The sequence below is a fragment of the Oryctolagus cuniculus genome, chromosome 13 (genome assembly GCF_051225735.1).
Source record: "Oryctolagus cuniculus isolate XC-2025 breed Fujian yellow rabbit chromosome 13, ASM5122573v1, whole genome shotgun sequence".
Lineage (NCBI taxonomy): Eukaryota > Metazoa > Chordata > Mammalia > Lagomorpha > Leporidae > Oryctolagus > Oryctolagus cuniculus.
The window spans coordinates 90853773-90863726 of NC_142879.1; the positions used below are offsets into that span (position 1 = coordinate 90853773).

Consider the following 9954-nt stretch of genomic DNA (forward strand, 5'->3'; position numbering starts at 1 on the left):
GATTTAATAGAATAATATAAAATAAACATTCAAGAAAAAGTCAATGTATGGAATACTTTGTTGTTCAAATTCATTAAAGCATTTTGGAATCCCAAAGAAAATCTAATGTGTATTTTTCTTTGGTTTTATTAGTTACATATGTGGTAGTTTTTAGAAAATGTTATTAATTTTGGTTATTGGCTGTTCCATGTGGCTTATAATTCTGGCTATCTCAGGTATCTCAGCTACTTAATAATTTTTTTTTTTTTTGACAGAGTGGACAGTGAGAGAGAGAGACAGAGAGAAAGGTCTTCCTTTTCCGTTGGTTCACCCCCACAATGGCCGCTGCAGCCAGCGCGCTCTGGCCGGCACACCAAGCTGATCCGAAGCCAGGAGCCAGGTGCTTCCTCCTGGTCTCCCATGCGGGTGCAGGGCCCACGCACTTGGGCCATCCTCCACTGCACTCCCTGGCCACAGCAGAGAGCTGGCCTGGAAGAGGGGCAACCGGGACAGAATCCGGCGCCCCAACCGGGACTAGAACCCTGTGTGCCGGCGCCGCAGGCAGAGGAGTAGCCTATTGAGCCGTGGCGCCAGCTGCTACTTAATAATTTTAACTACATACATTATTGCATTAAGTTAGATCACATAAATGTCCCCCTATAACTGACTTAATCATTCACACAAAGGCCAGAAAACTGTCAAAAACTGATGCAAACTACTACAATTCCTTCTAACATCCTGAACTCTTAACCAGTTGATCTTTGTTAGAATGATGCTTAACCTCTCTGTTCAACTCCAGCTGACTTGGAAGACCAAACCCTCATCCTATACTTGGAACCTGATGATTTATGGATGGAGCACAGCACTTTTTCATCCAAGTAACCTACTTCAGATTCAGAGAACTTTCAAGAATGGCTTCCTGTAGGACAGAATTTGAAACTATTATGAACATCTGAGGTAGAGATGAAGTACTCTATTATTTGGCATACTTTCATTATTGCAGAAAACATATTAGTTGAGGGGCCAACCCCACTTAATGCCCCACTCTGGGGAATAATACATGGGCATTCCACAACCCAAAAAAAGATGCACACAGGACCTATGTGGCCCTTAGTGTACATATATGGTAGCAAAGCATAGAGACACTGATATTTTACTGAAACATTTACTGAACCTATCACAGACTAAAATGATCCCAATGAGTATTTGCTAGCAAAGAAGACAAACAAGAGCCTTAAAACTAAGTCACCTTGAAGGATTAAGCTAAGATATGGATTTCACCTAAGATTTTCAATGGATGAATCAATTTTCTCAGTATGTGTGTGGTTAAACCTAGGCCAAGCTGCCTGAGTGGGGTACTGATGCTTTGGGTACAATGGCTGAGTACATAAGCATATGTAAGTCAACAAAGCATTTTAGCCTAAAAGTGTAAGGAAGGATCACCAATGAAGAGTGGGGATTTGCATCAGTGAGGAAATCCTGGTAGCTTGGATCAGTCATTATCAGACTGCAAGTGCAGTTTCAATAGCAACAGTGAAGGAATAGGAAAAAAATAGAATTAAGCCGGCGCCGTGGCTCAATAGGCTAATCCTCCACCTTGTGGCGCCGGCACACCGGGTTCTAGTCCTGGTTGGGGCGCCGGATTCTGTCCCGGTTGCCCCTCTTCCAGGCCAGCTCTCTGCTATGGCCAGGGAGTGCAGTGGAGGATGGCCCAGGTGCTTGGGCCCTGCACCCCATGGGAGACCAGGAAAAGCACCTGGATCCTGGCTCCTGCCATCGGATCAGCGCGGTGCGCCGGCTGCAGCGGCGGCCATTGGAGGGTGAACCAACAGCAAAAGGAAGACCTTTCTCTCTCTGTCTCTCTCTCTCACTGTCCACTCTGCCTGTCAAAAAAAAAAATAGAATTATTATAATGTCTCCAACTAATCCCCATCTGACTTGTGAAGGAAGATTGCCTTTGTTTGACTTAAGGAACACCTTTGGCCCCTGAGAAACTCAGGAAGGATTTAGGAGATAGCTCCTGAAGGAACATATAAGATCTCCTGCAAAACTGGACCTTTCAAGGCCTAACTCATTAGAAAAGTCAAAAATGTGACATTATTTGGACCTCCAACCACAGGGGTTAGACTTGCAATGAATTGGTCAACGTGGGTATAGCTAACCATAAATATCTTCAAATTCCTGAGATAAACAATCTCTTACCTTTTGCTACTTCTAACCAGTAAACACTTTTGCTTGGTTTCTGACTGATGAAGTATGCTGACTCACTGTCATTTCCAAAACCACAAAATCTTACCTCATCTAAAACATGCAATACCTATAAATATTTTAAACTTCACTTTGCTGTTGACTAGTATTTGAATGCAACGACTAATATATTAAATTGAAGAACAGCGTACTTCTCTGCAGGACATCCAGGGCTATCTTGGTGAGATACATCATTCTTCTGTTCCAGAAGAAGATTGACTATTTTGGTTGATCTATGCTGTTGGGCTAACATGAGGGTTGTTCTAAAATAAGAGAGAAATAACTTCATTATTAAAAACTTCAATAAAGTTGTTTAAAAAGCTATTTCGATGTATTTTACCCATTTAATGTTTGCCTATATAGAACTGACCATTTACATGTATTAAAAGACATAAGCCTTCTGGGAGCTCAAGTACTCATTTCTATAAATCACCTCCAGGGCTAAAGGAAAAAAAGATCAAAAGGCAGCCCCTGAGGTATTCCACAAGAGAAACTGCTAATTTAAAGTCATTTCATGAAAAATAACTCTGTTGAGATCACTTATCTCAATCAAAGATTTAAACAGAGAACCCTCAATTTATCCCCTAGTTTGTCCTACTATACTATATATATATTATAGTCAACAAGAACTCAGACAAGTGAAAGCAATTTGCAGGCTTAAAACTACTATAATGGTAATAATGGTGATAGTAGTTTGATTCAACAATGCTGAAAAGCATGTGGTAGGTACTGAATGAAATTTTATATGCATAGAATCTTACATAGGCAATCTTTCCAAGATCATATATCTTGTATTTGGAACTTCTGGGAATTAAATGCAGTCTTTTTTCTTTTCACTTTATAACACACTATCTTCATGAAAGGAAAAGTTCTATTTCTTCCTTCTTCCCATATTAATTATAAATAAAAATATCAAGAGCAGGCCGGCGCCGCGGCTCACTAGGCTAATCCTCCGCCTTGCAGCGCCGGGACACCGGGTTCTAGTCCCGGTCAGGGCACCGGATTCTGTCCCGGTTGCCCCTCTTCCAGGCCAGCTCTCTGCTGTGGCCAGGGAGTGCAGTGGAGGATGGCCCAAGTGCTTGGGCCCTGCACCCCATGGGAGACCAGGAGAAGTACCTGGCTCCTGCCATCGGATCAGCGTGGTGCGCCGGCCGCAGCACGCTGGCTGCGGTGGCCATTGGAGGGTGAACCAACGGCAAAGGAAGACCTTTCTCTCTGTCTCTCTCTCTCTCACTGTCCACTCTGCCTGTCAAAAAAAAAAAATCAAGAGCAGGTATTTAACCTGGCAGTTAACACACTGCTAAAGATGCTTTCTTCTCACATCAGAGAACCTAGGTTTAATTCCAAGATGCAGCTTCTGATTCCAGGCTCCTACCAATTCAGACCTTGCATTAGCAGTGATGACTCAAAGAACTGACTCCTGCAATGCATAGGGGAGACCTGATTGCTGATTGTGTTCTCTGCTCAAAGCTTCAACTAACCCAGCCTGGGTTGTTGCTGGAATTTGGGCAGTAATACCGTAGCGTTTCTCTGTTTCTCTCTGCCTCTCTCCCTCTCTCCCTCTCCCCCTGGATGTAACTCTCTCTCTCCCTCTGATAAAATTTTAAAGCACAACTTTAAAAATAAAGCAAAATATCAAAATGTGCTGAAAATGAAAAAGAAAACAAACCTGATGTAACCACAGTATCTGTAATAACAACTTAGTCATATGGTGATAACCTAACACCAATCCTCTTAAGAGAAGGTAATTTAAGGCAAAAAGTCATTCAAGAGACAAAATGATTTTCAACTCCTATTTATGTTTAACAAAGCATCTTTAAAAGAAAGGTATGTGCCGGCGCCACAGCTCACTAAGCTAATCCTCCGCCTTGCAGTGCCGGCACACCGGCTTCTAGTCCCGGTCAGGGCACTGGATTCTGTCCCGGTTGCCCCTCTTCCAGGCCAGCTCTCTGCTGTGGCCTGGGAGTGCAGTGGAGGATGCCCAAGTGCTTGGGCCCTGCACCCCATGGGAGACCAGGAGAAGCACCTGGCTCCTGCCATCAGATCAGCGCAGTGCGCCGGCCACAGTGCGCCGGCCGCGGCGGCCATTGGAGGGTGAACCAACAGCAAACGGAAGACCTTTCTCTCTGTCTCTCTCTCTCTCACTGTCCACTCTGCCTGTCAAAAAAAAAAAAAAAAGAAAGAAAGAAAGAAAAGTATGTAAGAAATATTAAAATACTAAAGATTAGAAAGCTCAATATTGAGTCATAAAGTGAACTCAAAGCTAAAAGTCCATACTTTGTCAAACTAATAAAACTGAATAAAAGGTTATATAACCAAAACAAATCAGATTCTAAATAAAAAACACCAGTTGTTGCCCAGCGCTATGGCTCACTAGGCTAATCCTCCACCTGCGGCGCAGGCACCCTGGGTTCTAGTCCCGGTTGGGGTGCCGGATTCTGTCCCACTTGCTCCTCTTCCAGCCCAGCTCTCTGCTGTGGCCCGGGAATGCAGTGGAGGATGGCCCAAGTGCTTGGGCCCTGCACCCGCATGGGAAACCAGGAGGAAGCACCTGGCTCCTGGCTTCAGATTGGGGCACTGCGACAGCTGTAGCGGCCATTGGCGAGTGAACCAACAGAAGGAAGACCTTTCTCCCTGTCTCTCTCTCTCTATCACTGTCTAACTCTGCCTGTCAAACAAACAAACAAACAACAACAAAAAAAAACCAGTTGCTATCACAAGGGAGTATGACAATTATAACTTATTGTTCCTTTTGCTACCCAGTCTGAATAATTACTTTCCTTAATAATAGACAAGTTGTGTGGCTATTTTCATTATATCTTAATAATATGTTAATCTTATTTTTATTAATTTAATGTTTCTGACTTCAATGACTATTGCCACTAGACCATTACTAATGTTATAAAAGAGTGAAATATTGTACCTATTCATGTTATCCACTGCATAAATATCTGCTTTGTTCACAATTAAAAATTCCACCGTCTTCTCTCTATTTTCATGGACAGCAATTAAAAGTAGTGTGAAGCCATCCTGTAAAAAAATTCATAGTTCACAGTATTACATATTTCTCAACTGAACTGGAAACATTTCACATGATTCTATACACTTAAGCCATACAATATAGAATGTAAGTACATTAGGCTCTTTGTGGGGAGCAACTCGGACTAGACTAAGTTACTGGAATTAAGACTTAATCTATGCATCTGCTCTCCCACAATATGGCGCTGGGAGAGGAGTAAACAACTTCTACACAGCTGCCTCCAGTTCGACCAATAACCTGCAGGAGCTGATTCTGCTCCTGATTGGAGGAGAGCAGCGTACTCGGCGTGTGGGTAGCAGAGTTGGGATTGGTGGAAGAGGACTATAAAGGAGGAGAGAGACAACATGCACCAGGAACATCTAAGGGGAACATCCGGATAACATCTGAGCAGCCCCCGAGAGAGCCGGCCGGCGGTGCGGCAGCCAACCCGGGAAGGACCAGCAGCAAACCCGGGAAGGGCCGAGCAGACAAAAGAACAGTGCAGGGTCCTGTGTCGTTCTTCCGCGAATGGGGGAGCAACACTCTTCACTTTCACCTCCGTGCCTTCACATGTGCTGTGCCTTCCTTTAAAAAACCGCCTCCCTATTGCCTCATTGCATGAAATCGTCATTTCTAAACTATACTTTAAACGTTTACTGGTTCCAAGAGTCTTTGCTTCTCTTAAAGCAGTCTTCATAGCATATTCCAATTATGTGATTGCTTCCCATACAAACCAAGAACCTCTTGAGGGCAAAGGCTGTTATTTTTTAACTCTGTATCCCAACATCCTAAGACACAGTTTTAGAAGCTTTAAGTGTTTTTATTGAACTGATGATCTATAGCAATGTATCTCTCTCTCTTTCTATATATGTTTATATATATATAATTTCCAAGAATATTTACTTCTGCACAAATTATGTATTGAGCCTCAACAGGATTCCATGATCACCTATGCTTGAGAAAGATTACAGAACTATGCACCACACATTCCACAGGTGCAGACAGTAGCAACTGGAAGACACATGCCTTGTACTGAAGGGGACAGCCTCTGCATGGCATACCACTCAGTATTATGAGGTCAAGGACACCCGATTTGATTCTTTAAGAGAACCATGAAATTCAGCTGCCGCCTGGGTCCCCTATATCTTATACATTGATATAATTCATTGAAGCAAATTACACAATCTCTGAACCACATTCATTCTATTTCCTCATGGTTTTCTATCAGCTGGAGATGTGATTCTAACTGGTTTTGTATAAAACAAGTATTGACATGTAAAACCTTTACTTTCTTTAGTATGCTCTATTTTATCAAATATCAAGCCTAATATGTCATAAAAGACTCATAATGCCAAATATACAAATTTCTAACACTTAATTACACTCCATTTGTATTTAAACATGCCAGATTGTTTATCAAATGTAAATATTTAGTTCAAAAGATTGTTGATACTAAACTATTAAAAGAATTTCCATCTGTATTCTTACCAACATCATGGTTTTCAGTTTTAAATCTGCCATAATGATTAGGTGCCAGGGTTCTATGAACTTAACAGACATACAGAGATAGTCTATTACATACTTCAACTAGAAAAATGTTCACAATTTGCTCTTATTCTTTTTTTTTTTTTTTGCCAAACAATTTTTATTTTCAAAAACAACTTTATTCATGACACATATTAAAAAAAAATTCCCACCCCCTGGAAATGAGCTAAAAAAATAAACAAAATCCACCTCCCACCTCCCTGTTCCCACTACCTCCCATTCCCTCCAAATAAAAGGGAAAAAAGGCAAAGGAAAAAAAAAATAAAAACAAGGTAGTAAATTCCCCTCTCCCCTGGAGAGGGGAATTTACACTGGAGCCGCTGGGAGTGGAACTGAGATCTTCTGGCTACAGAAACCTGCAAAGAAAGACACTCAAAACAGAAAAAGAAACACAAAAGGAAACAAAATAGATCAGCAGGCAATCTGCAGGGGCAGGGGGCAGGAAAAAGAAGGGTAGGGTGGGCGGCAGATCTGGCAGGACAGGAGCAGGCAGGAGGGGACTGTGAGAGGCAGGAGGAGATGGAGGGAAGGTCACAAGCGGAACAGTTTGGTGTCCTTCCAGAGCCCTGGGTAAAAAGACCCTCCCACCACCCTTGGGCAGCCCCCAAGGGGGTGGAGTGGGGCAGGGAAACACGGGGAGCAGCTTGCGCAGTTGAGACGCGTCCATGGCGAATCCCCACAGTGAATGAGCAGCCCCTTCCCCACTCCCTGGGCCTTCCCCTCCTCCCCAAAGCAGGCCCCTCCTCAGCAGTTAGTTATAGGATTCTCCCCCCTTCCACAGTATATCTTTTTTAAATATTTTTTTTCATCAAGGTCATCTTCTGATTGTTTTTTTTTTTTTAATTCTTTTTTTTTTCCTTCTTTCCTCCTTTTTTCCTCTCTCTCCTCCTAATACACACTTTTTTTAAGTAAGGGGAATACCATGATGTCGCTCTAGTCCGGCCCCTGTAGATGCGACCCCGGGGCCTGCTGTTAAAACCACTGTAGAATCTAGAGCGGGAACTGTTGTAGTTGGTGGTCCTGGCACGGTAGCGGGCACGTGGGAAACCCCGGTCTGTTGTGCTGATGCCTGGTCTGTTGGTTCGTTTTGGAATCACCTTGATTTGTCTTCCTCTAAATAGGGACTCATCTGAGGCCAGGGAAGTTCTCACCGAATCTTGGTCTGAGAACTCTACATACGCAAAGCCTTTGGGATGGCCACTGAACTTGTCACAGAGTATCCTCACACGGTTGACTGAACCACAGCCATGAAAGTGAGCTTCCAGCTCTTCTGCGGTTGCACCATAGTCCACATTGCCAACATAGATGGAACGGGCGTCAGCCTCCATCCCCTCCTCAATAGACATGATCACTGGGCCAGCATTGCCTGGAGGTGGACTCATATTCATCTGCTTCTCTACCTCGTTCTGCAGCTCTTTTAGCTTCTCAGCTTCCTCCTCCACCTCCCTGACTAGGGCTTTGATCGCTTCCAGCTCCGGTCCTCAATGGCGCTGTCCCCCGGATCACCCTTGACCAGTCCCGGCTCCTCCTCCTCCTCCTGGTTGCCGGGGGGGCTCCCGAGCCAGGCCCAGGGCCCGGAATTCCCGGGGGTGCACGGGGCTGGGGAGGCTCCTCTTCGGGCTCGGGCTCTGGCAGCAGCTCCCCAGGCTCCAGGTCCTCAGACTCCAGGCCTGCGCCCCCCGGGGCCCCCTCCCAGGCCTCCCCTCCGGCCCCGGCCACAAGGTGGCGCCGCCGCCACGGCCCGGAGCCCCGACCGCCCGCAGCCCCCGCAGCCTCCGCATCCCTCGCTGCTGCTGCTGCTGCAGCCGCCGCCGCCATCGCCGCTCAGACTCAATTTCCTCTTATTCTAATCATGGAAACCCTACTGTATTAAACATTTATTAATCTCATGACCTGAATAATCATACCCAAGAGATGGAATATTTCAAAGGTCAGCCTCTACTTATTAAAAGACTATCCATAAGCAAATTTCTGAAGCTGCATAGATTGGCAGGGAATGACTAATGTTTGGCCGCTAGAGGGTGCTATTCTGTAAGCTGAGAGTCATCACCAAAATTATTCCCAACTACAGAAGAGGAGAAAAAATGATGAAAGGTTTACACTGTTGGAATAGGGCTAAGGGAAGTAGCTTCTAACAAACTCCAACTGTGCTAAAGATCTCTTAAGTTTTGGAGATCTGGGAAGTTAACCAGGAGTTTTTCAGAATCTCAAAGAAATATTTTTAAATACTCTAAATATTCATTTCCATGCCTTTTATGATTTACTGCATAAAAATATTCATATGATGAGCCTAGACTTGCAAGTCTTCTTGAAATATCCACAGGTCACTGTGGTGTACAATTCCAACTGAGAACTAGTACAAGATACAACTACCACTTTCATCTCTTTTCTCGTCCAAAAGACCAGTTTCCTTCACCATTTGTGGACTCGACCAAAGAGAAATGATTAAGAGACAGACTCACTGAAAATTCCATTTAATTTTCTTGGAGAGGAGTAGATCAGACTAAAAATTGACATTTTGAGATTTGATTATTATTTACGGCCCTTGTCTACATCCTTAGAAATAGTGGTTTTTCTATGTACTATTTGTTGAACTTTTATTTAGTGGAGGATTTAGCTTGTGATTATAAAGCAAATCCAAAGCATACCATTGCAAACACTAAGAGGACAATAAGGATGGAAGAGAGAGTGTGGAAGCAAGGGAAAGAGGGGGAGAGAGTGGGAAGTGTAATTATGTTTTTCCCCCAAAGAAACCATTTATTTAATGAGTACAGATTTCATAAGTACAACTTTAGGAATACAGTGATTCTTCCCATCATATCTGCCTTCTCACCCTCACTCCCACCCCAGCTCCTCCTCCCCCTCCCTTCCCCACTCTCATTCTCCATAAAAAAAAAAAAACTGTTCCTTGACAGTCAAGACAAGGACTGTTCAAGTCATTGCTTCTCAAAGTGTCAATTTTACTTCTACTGATTTCCTTTTAGATGCTCTATTAGTTATCACAAATCAGGGAGAATATATGGAATTTGTCCCTTTGAGACTGGTTTATTTCACTAAATATAATGTTTCCCAGATTCACCCATTTTGTTGCAAATTACGGATTTCATTTTTTTACCACTGTGCAGTATTCCATAGAGTACATATCCCAAAATTTCTTTATCCAG

General features: G+C 43.6%; 1 pseudogene; it reads right to left on the bottom strand.

The window, feature by feature from the left end:
• Positions 1–7618: 7618 nt before the first annotated feature.
• Positions 7619–8623, bottom strand: LOC127488515 (polyadenylate-binding protein 2 pseudogene; annotated as a pseudogene).
• Positions 8624–9954: the final 1331 nt, after the last annotated feature.